Genomic DNA, 9,354 nt, shown 5'->3' on the forward strand with positions numbered 1-9,354 from the left:
GAAACCTGTCGTTTTTCGTTATGGGTTCTTTAAGGGATTCTGTCCCTTGCTGATGTGAGAGAGAGAGAGAGAGAGAGAGAGAGAGAGAGAGAACGTAAACTTAGAGAAGTAACTGAGAAAGTTACTTTTGCAATCCCTTTCTTCCTCTCTTTCCCACCTACCAAATTCAATTCTCTGGCGCAACTGACTTGAACGATCGTTAAGTACAATCGATTAATGACAAACGGAGAGAGAGAGAGAGATGAGAAGAGAGAGAGAGAGAGAGAGAGATGTGTTCCCTCCTATACCACCTAATTGTATTTCTGGGACTTTTCACTTCAGTTTAAAAGCTGCTCTGGAAAGGCGTCTCCCAACGGTGTGAGGAGGAATATGGGACCTTTGGAACTGGATGTTCGTAAGGCTGTTAATTCTATGATATATCTCTGAGATTTCGACCTTAGTTGCTGCTACTACGAAGATGTTGATGAATTTGTTGTCCAATATCTGGTCCTTGTTGATTTACGAAGAGTCCGGAGGTCCACATGAGGCATGCTAACGGTTTAGTCGTCTTATATGTAAAGGATCGCCATAGGGTAAGGAACCTGTTGCTGGCATAAGGCCGTCTGGATCATTTATATTTCTTTATAGAAATTGCTTGTATTGGTGTCGGTGAGATCAATAATTCTATGCCTTCCATCACTGTTATAAAATCCCTTCCAGTGAAGTTCATCATCAAAGAGGAAATGAGATTTACTTTAAAGTATCTATGCGATTATTTTCATGTTCAATTTCGGCTGAGAACTGAAGAAACCATCTTCCACCTTTGTTTGATTGTACAAATTAGACAATCTTATCATAGATAAAAATGTGAAGAGTTTTAACATTATCCTTTAATTTGGTGGACTTGTCAAGTTCCTTCTTATGTATTTCTTGTGAGTTTTAACATTATCCTTTAAGTTTTTGTACTAGTCTAATTCCTTTTTTATGTATTTCATATTGCTAGTACTGTTCATTCAGTTATTTTTGTTTATTGGTGTTTTAGGTATGTTGTTAGCGTTGTTATTATTGTTACTATTCATAATTGTGAATTTAGTTTTTTATAAACTGGTTCACATAATCAGTGTTTTTCTCTTCTGTAAGTAATTGGGTTATTGGGCAATTACTCCTTTTCTTTTGACTTGTTGGGGTGGGGGTGTTGAGTGGTTGGGTAATCTAGACGAATGCTGTTTCTGTTTGTAATGGCCTTATTGCACATCCATATATTATCATTCTTTTCCACTTTGCTTTTGTGAGAGCTTTCTTGCTCACTAGTTTTTTTACGTTTTGTTTTACTTTGTGCCCCGAAGATGTGTTAAATACACGAAAGCACTTGGCACTCTGTCTTTTTTTGTTTTTTTTTTTTTTTTTTTTTTTTTTTTTTTTTTTTTTTTTCCCTTGGCTTTTGCTGGCAAACAAAATCACGTGGTTACTTTGGTGATTTCAGAGTATATATATATATATATATATATATATATATATATATATATATATATATATATATATATATATATATATATATATATATATATTATTACACCTTCCACATAATTATAATTATGTATATATTTTGCCTGACTGTTTTCCCTGTATACCACTTTCCTTTGTCCTTTCCAAGAAACTTGTTGGTCTTGTTTCACACTCCTTCTTACTTGCTCCCGCCCACTTACCTTGCTCGCCCATCCTACCTTTCTTCGACCCCTAAATGTAATTTTGAATCAGTCTCCACTCAGCAACTAAACCAAGGACTCTGGTGTCCGGCAGGGAAGCAGTCCACTTTATTGTGATGTATCTATAGCTAAGTATAAGTGATATTGTTGTAAGGGTTTAATAACGAATTGTGCTTTGTTTCAAGTGTTCTTAATTTCAAGTACGATTACTTTTCGAGACTGGTTGTCACTTGTCATTTGTTATTTATTTTGTCCTATTGTTTTGTAATACTTTTTGCATTATTATATTTAAATCTTGTTTGATCGTATTCTCATTCAAATACCTTTATTTTTGTATTATTTATGGTCCATTGAACCCACCTGCTAATTTGGTAAATTACCCTTCTCTCTCACGACTGTAATAATTATTATGGGGGCCTGACCGGGATGTATTTTTGCTTAACTTCGAGGGTATGTAATAATTGACAACCTCGTTAGAATCAGTGTTTTTTAGTTGGGTTGGATTCGTTATTAAACCTTGCTTGATATATAAACCTGAGTTATAGTTAGTTAGGTGACTGTTTTTGTGTTTGCTAGATCGCTGAAGAATTTATTTTCATTGTGCGTAAATTTTTCGGTGACCGAAGGTGGCCACTTCTGTTTTGGTAAACGACTGCTGGTAACCTTGTTATGGTTTTCCCCTCCTCCTCTCCTAACTGAGACTCAGTGCGCTGGTTAAAAAGTTAATCTGTCGTACCATTGTTAAAAATTCATTTCTCTTGAATCAATTTGTGACTTTACGTGCTTATAGTCTTTCCCTGGGTCCTTAGATACCAGTCTCTTGCGTTATTCATTTTCTGTAAAGTGTAATGAATCTTGTTAATGCCTCGACATATGTGCGTGAAGTTACCGTTCTAATCAAAGTGTAGTAAGTTACGGTTGTTAGCTGAGCGACGGTACTTCCTGTTGACTTCATTTTGGTTTGAACCGGGAGTAAAATACTTCAGTGCGTCCCCCCCCCCTTATTCATTCTCATTTTTCCGTATCTAAAATGTTTTGTTGTATAAATTCTTGTCTAATCGGTTACTATTTATGCGTGGTTTATGGTTTCATGCGTGGTAAATGCTTAACTAAGTTGGCTCCAATTTAAGAATTGTAAAACTCTAATTCAGGTGTTTATATTGTTCTTGAAGTTTCTTTTTTTTTTTCACAATGGCGAAGTTTAATACTCAAAAGTTTGTGGGGGATCCTTCCTCTGAATTGCATACTCTTACCGATGCTAAAAAATCTGAATTAATGGAAGTAGCTAGGCATTTAGACCTTGAGTTACGTTCTAGTATGCGTAAGTTTGACATTAGGAAAGTGATAATAGATCACTATATGCGTATTGGAACCTTGGGTGACGAAGCTAGGCAGTATCTTGTTCCAGAAACCCCTTCCCTTACAATTGAACAAAAATTAGAGTTTGAACGTCTTGCAGTCGAGCGTGAAAAAGCTCAGTTCGAGCGGGAAAAAAGCTCAGTTTTAGACCGTGAAAAGCTCAGTTAGCTTTAAGACAGGAAGAGTTAGCTTTGCAAGCCGCTGAAAAGAGAAGTGAATTTTCTCTTAAGGAAGAAAGAGAAAAATTTGAAATGGAAAAAGCTAAGTTAGAATTTCAAGCTAGAGAGGGTATTTCTACAGAAGCAATCCGCGGTGGCTTAGACTATGGCAATTGACTGATTCCTATGTTATTTGAGTTACTGTACAAGATTTAAAAGTAATATCCATTCGGCCGGCTGTAAACTAAGCAGTAATTGACCTTTGAAAGTTACATAATAGCCGCACCAAACTCAAAGGTATATTAAAGTTTAGTTCCAACCAAACGAAAAAAATATTCCTTACAACCCTTGTAAAGCAACTAAAATAACATAGAAAATGTCAATTGCCATAGTCTAAGTCACCGAAGAACGGTCCTACAGGAAGGTACCAAGTATTCGTTACGGTGAAGGAGATGTAAACACAGCCGCCATGTTTAAATTCCCCAACCACCACGGAGCCATATGTTCACTAAGGGGGAGGGCGGGGGGTAACGCACAGGGGGTGGGAGGGGCGGGTCGGGGTAAGGGGTGGAAGGTACGAGTTGTCTTAGCAGCACCCCCACTGAATAGTAACATACCTTGGCGCAACTTTCGGCGAAAGCCTAACACTCACTTTCCTAAAACATAATAATTAAGAATAATGTTTGGACCTTACCTTAAAGGGGTGGAGGGTACAAAGCAGCAGCTGCTTTTAAGAATGCGTGGAGGCGGTCTTGGGTTCCTCAAAATGCAGCTTGAAAATAAGCAACAGCCAAGTACCCGACGAAGTTATACATTCTCCTCCCGTATCTTGGAGTTGACTGAATGGGGGCAAAAGACCTGCTTTCTTAATCAGGAGGCCGTGGTCCTGGCAAAAAACCGATTAGTCGATCATAATTACCTGAGTAAAAAGGCAGAAAAATCTTTGTAACTCATGTAACAATTGTTACATGAAGTTGGCAAAGAGTTCCTGGTGAGGGGCTGGGGCGAGCGTGAAGTAGATGCAGCAGTGGATGTCATGGCGGCAGATTCAACAGTGTTGGAGTTCTACAGTTAGGAGGTGGCAGGAGGCCAGACCGTAGAAAACAGGGTAGGAGAGGTGGGGTGGAGTAGTAAAAATGCTTTGATGCTATTGGTTGAGGCAGGGTGGGGCTGAGGTAAATGAACAAGCCACTTAACAAGATAAGTTGCAATGTTAAGGGTAATAAAAGTAAATGGGTAGTAAGTTAAGGAACTAAATGTAAATGTGGGATGGGTTCAAAATATGAAATAATACAAATACATATATAACGGGGGGCCCAGGAGGGGGTGGGATTTAAGTCCTGGGTGGTAAATGTGTAAGTAGGGCCTATAGTTGTTTTAATAAATACAAAAGACCAAATTAAACATAGGTTAGCATATAACAAAACTAATTAAACTTGTAGGGGATGTTGCCTGACCAGGGGTGGGGTTGGGCCTGCTGTAACCCCCTTAAAGAACCAAACCAACCTAACATAACCTAACCTAGCAGGGGATGTAAAACCTTACCTAGTAGGGAACTTAACCTAGTAGGCAATGTTGCCTGACCAGGGGGGCTTTTTGCCCCCCAGTACCCCCCCTTAAAGGCCTAACTTAACCTAGTAAGGAATGTAACCTAACCTAGTAGTAGAATATTGCCTGACCAGGGGGCTTCGCCCCGTACCCCCCCTTAAAGGCCTAACCTAACCTAACCTAGTAGGGAAATACTAGGCCTACGTAACCTAGTAAGGAATGTAACCTAACCAACCTAACCTAACCTAACCTAGTAGGGAATATTGCCTGACCGGGGGGGCCTTTGGGGGGCTTCGCCCCCCCGTACCCCCCCTTAAAGGCCTAACCTAACCTAGTAAGGAATGTAACCTAACCTAACCTAGTAGGGGGAATATTGCCTGACCAGGGGCTTCGCCCCCCCGTACCCCCCATTAAAGGCCTAACCTAACCTAGTAAGGAACGTAAACATAACCTAACCTAGTAGGGAAATAACTAGGCCTAACGTAACCTAGTAAGGAATTTAACCTAACCAACCTAACCTAACCTAACCTAGTAGGGAATATTCCGCCTGACCAGGGGGGGCTTCGCACCCACGTACCCCCCCTTAAAGGCCTAACCTAACCTGTAAGGATGTAACCTAACCAACCTAACCTAGTAGGGAACATTGCCTGACCAGGGGGGCTTCGCCCCCCCCCCGTCCCCCACCCCCCTTAAAGGCCTAACCTAACCTAGTTAAGGAAACGTAACCTAACCTAACCTAGTAGGGAAATACTAGGCCTAACGTAACCTAGTAAGGAATGTAACCTAACCAACCTAACCTAACCTAACCTAGTAGGGAATATTGCCTGACCAGGTGGGCTTCGCCCCCCCGTACCCCCCTTAAAGGCCTAACCTAACCTAGTAAGGAATGTAACCTAACCAACCTAACCTAACCTAACCTAGTAGGGAACATTACCTGACCAGGGGGGCTTCGCCCCCCCGTACCCCCCTTCAAAGGCCTAACGTAACCTAGTAATGGAAGTAACCTAACCAACCTAACCTAACCTAACCTAGGTAAGGAATGTAACCTAACCTAACCTAACCTAGTAGGGAAGTATTGCCTGACCAGGGGGGCTTCGCCCCCCGACCCCCCCGTACCCCCCCTTAAAGGCCTAACCTAACTAGTCAAGGAATGTAACCTAACCTAACCTAACCTAGTAGGGAACATTGCCTGACCAGGGGGGCTTCGCCCCCCCGTACCCCCCCTTAAAGGCCTAACCTAACCTAGTAAGGAACGTAACCTAACCTAACCTAGTAGGGAAATATTAGGCCTAACGTAACCTAGTAAGGGAATGGTAACCTAACCAACCTAACCTAGTAGGGAATATTGCCTGACCAGGGGGGCTTCGCCCCCCGTACCCCCCCCTTAAAGGCCTAACCTAACTAGTAAGGAATGTAACCTAACCACCTAACCTAACCTAACCTAGTAGGGAACATTGCCTGACCAGGGGGGCTTCGCCCCCCCTTTTACCGTACCCCCCCGTTAAAGGCCTAACCTAACCTAGTAAGGAACGTAAACCTACCTAACCTAGTAGGGAAATATAGGCGTAACGTAACCTAGTAAGGAATGTAACCTAACCAACCTAACCTAGTAGGGAATATTGCCTGACCAGGTGGGCTTCGCCCCCCCACCCCCGTACCCCCCTTAAAGGCCTAACCTAACCTAGTAAGGAATGTAACCTAACCAAACCTAACCTAGTAGGGAATATTGCCTGACCAGGGGGCTTCGCCCCCCGTACCCCCCCTAAAGGCCCCCCCTCCTTAAGGGCCTAACCTAACCTGTAAGGAAGTGGTAACCTAACCAACCTAACCTAACCTAACCTAGTAGGGAATATTGCCTGACCAGGGGGGCTTCGCCCCCCGTACCCCCCTTAAAGGCCTAACCTAACCTAGTAAGGAATGTAACCTAACCAACCTAACCTAACCTAACCTAGTAGGAACATTTGCCTGACCAGGGGGGCTTCGCCCCACCCGTACCCCCCCTTTAAAGGCCTACCCCCCCCTTAACCTAGGTAAGGAACCGTAAACCTAACCTAACCTAGTAGGAAATATTAGGGCCTAACGTAATATAAGGAATGTAACCAAAACCAAACCTAACCTAACCTACCTAGTATGAAATATTGGCCTGACCAGGTGGGTTTCGCCCCCCCGTGCCCCCCCTTAAAGGCCTAACGTAACCTAGTAAGGAATGTAACCAACCAACCTAACCTAAACCTAACCTAAGTAGGGAATATTGCCTGACCAGGTGTTTCGCCCCCCAAGTGCCTTAAAGCCTAACGTAACCTATTAAGGCCTGTAACCTAACAACCTGGGGGCCTTAACCAACCTAGTAGGGGAATATTGCCCTGAAACCATGGGCCTCACCTGTACCCCCCCTTAAGGCCTAATAACCTGTAAGGAATGTAACCTAACCAAACCTAACCTAGTAGGTAACCAAGTAGGGAATGTAACCCCCCCCCCCCCCCCCGGTATCCACCCTTGAAGAACTAACCAACCTAGCCTAACCGGGTAACCCCCTTCAAGGAAGTAAAACTAGTAGGTAAACCAACATATAAGAAACTAAACCTAAGGGTATGTTGCCTAACCGGGGGATGGGATTTGGCCCCCAGTAGGTAAAATGACATATAAACCTAACTTTGATGGGTGTGGAAGTGTTGTAAAAGTAAAAAGTAACCATACATAACTGCGTAATAGTAAGGAAACTGGAAGGGAGGTGTAAATTGTAATGTCTGTAAAAGTGTATAATGGAATATGAAATGTAGGTTTTATAAGAATAATGGCAAACTATATATTTAAAAATTTATATTGAAATGTAGGTTTTATAATAATAATGGCAAACTTTAATATAGGTATTGGTATCGGTGAGAAATGCATTGTAAATGGTGTAACGTAAAGAGCCAGTCGTGAATACTGGAAAGGGAGGGATTGACTTTGTGTAAATGATATAGGGAGTGTGTATTGTAATATGCAACGCAATGTGCAATTTCACGTAACAGGTAGGTAGGTAGGTAGGTATCGAAACGTCCTAAAACTGAGTTCTATATCAACACGTAGGCATTTTTAGGTGTCTGTCCTCAATTATAACATAATATTTCAAGTTATATATGGTGAAATGATTAGGTGGGGATATTTCAAAACAGTTATTATACAAATACTATGGAAAAATGAAAAGGAATAAACACTAGAAATCACATAACATGTTTAATAAACAAAATAGGTAAATGCTTTTATGTAACTCAACGTATGGTTACCAGCCAGGGTTCCCAGATGACACCACTACCAACCAGCCAAAGTCTACCATGAAACCAGCCAAAATCCCGCCAAATGGTAATCCAAACCAACCCAAATAACCGGCAAATATATGTGCGTTTATATCTATCTTTATAAATGCATATTTTTTATCATATATATGCTTGTATAGCGGCATCATAGTTTTAGTTAGATAATATAAACTAATATAAGAATGCAGGAAAAAAAACGAGAATGAATTGAAATTTTGAAATGAGGCTCGTTCCCTGAGAATCCGGCAGCCTGTTTTGTGGTCATCTGGTGTGTGTGTGATTTTTATTTTAATTCCATCTACATATTTTGCTTAAATGTTACCAAGTTTTTACTGAAAACCTATTCAAATTCCCCAGATTTTCCTGAAAACCTTCAAAAATTCCCAATCTGGGGAGAGATTCCTCAAACGTGGGATCAGTGTTTAGCTCAAATAGAAAGTGTTTGAAAACCAGCCAAAATACCACTAACCAGCCAAAGTGAAATTTTACCCACCAAATTAGGAAAAAAAGCCAAATTTGGCGAGAAACTGCCAAATCTGGGAACCCTGTTACCACCCAATCCTTCACTCAGTCCGGTAGCAATAGTCAGGGGTCTACTGTAACGTGTTTGGCTAAATACATATATCCCTCCCCGTAAACCCCCATTTCTTTCCTCACTAAGAAGTCCGAGTTTAGGCCAAAAGCTCCCTTACAGTTAGCGCATGCGCAGTAGCATTAGCGCATGCGTAGTAGGATTCATTGTTGTGGTAGTAGTGGTAGTAGACAAATATGGATGTGGAACGGCTCCACTATAGCTAGTTTTGTTATTTTTCTTATTTCCGCCTGTATTTCGTGTTTTTAAAAGTGATAAATGTGGGAAATACCACAATAACACGGCAAAATCTCCCCCCAGTGGTTTCTTCCCCACCCACCCCGGTTCCCACTGGGGGTCCCCCTTACCGTAGGATAGAGTTGGGGTTTTGTCCCCACCCAAAACCCCCCCCGGTTCCCAATGGGAATCCCCTTTACCGTAGGTAGAGTTCAAAGGTAAATTAGAGTCGTCCGAATAAATATTACTTCAAATTCTTGCTCAGGAGGTAAAACTGCATAGAAAACTGCAACTGCCATACTCTGGGCCGCCGCGGATAGGTACACTAGATCTACCCTAGAGAGGAAAAAGCTAAATTAGAATTTCAAGCTAGAGAAGAAAAAGCTAAGTTAGAATTTCAAGCTAGAGAGGAAAAAGCTAAATTAGAATTAGAAGCTAGGTTAGCTATAAAAGGTGGAACAAGAGAGGGCTTCAATCAATCTTCAGATTAGGCAAAC

Source organism: Macrobrachium nipponense, chromosome 33, assembly GCF_015104395.2.
Source record: "Macrobrachium nipponense isolate FS-2020 chromosome 33, ASM1510439v2, whole genome shotgun sequence".
Taxonomy (NCBI): domain Eukaryota; kingdom Metazoa; phylum Arthropoda; class Malacostraca; order Decapoda; family Palaemonidae; genus Macrobrachium; species Macrobrachium nipponense.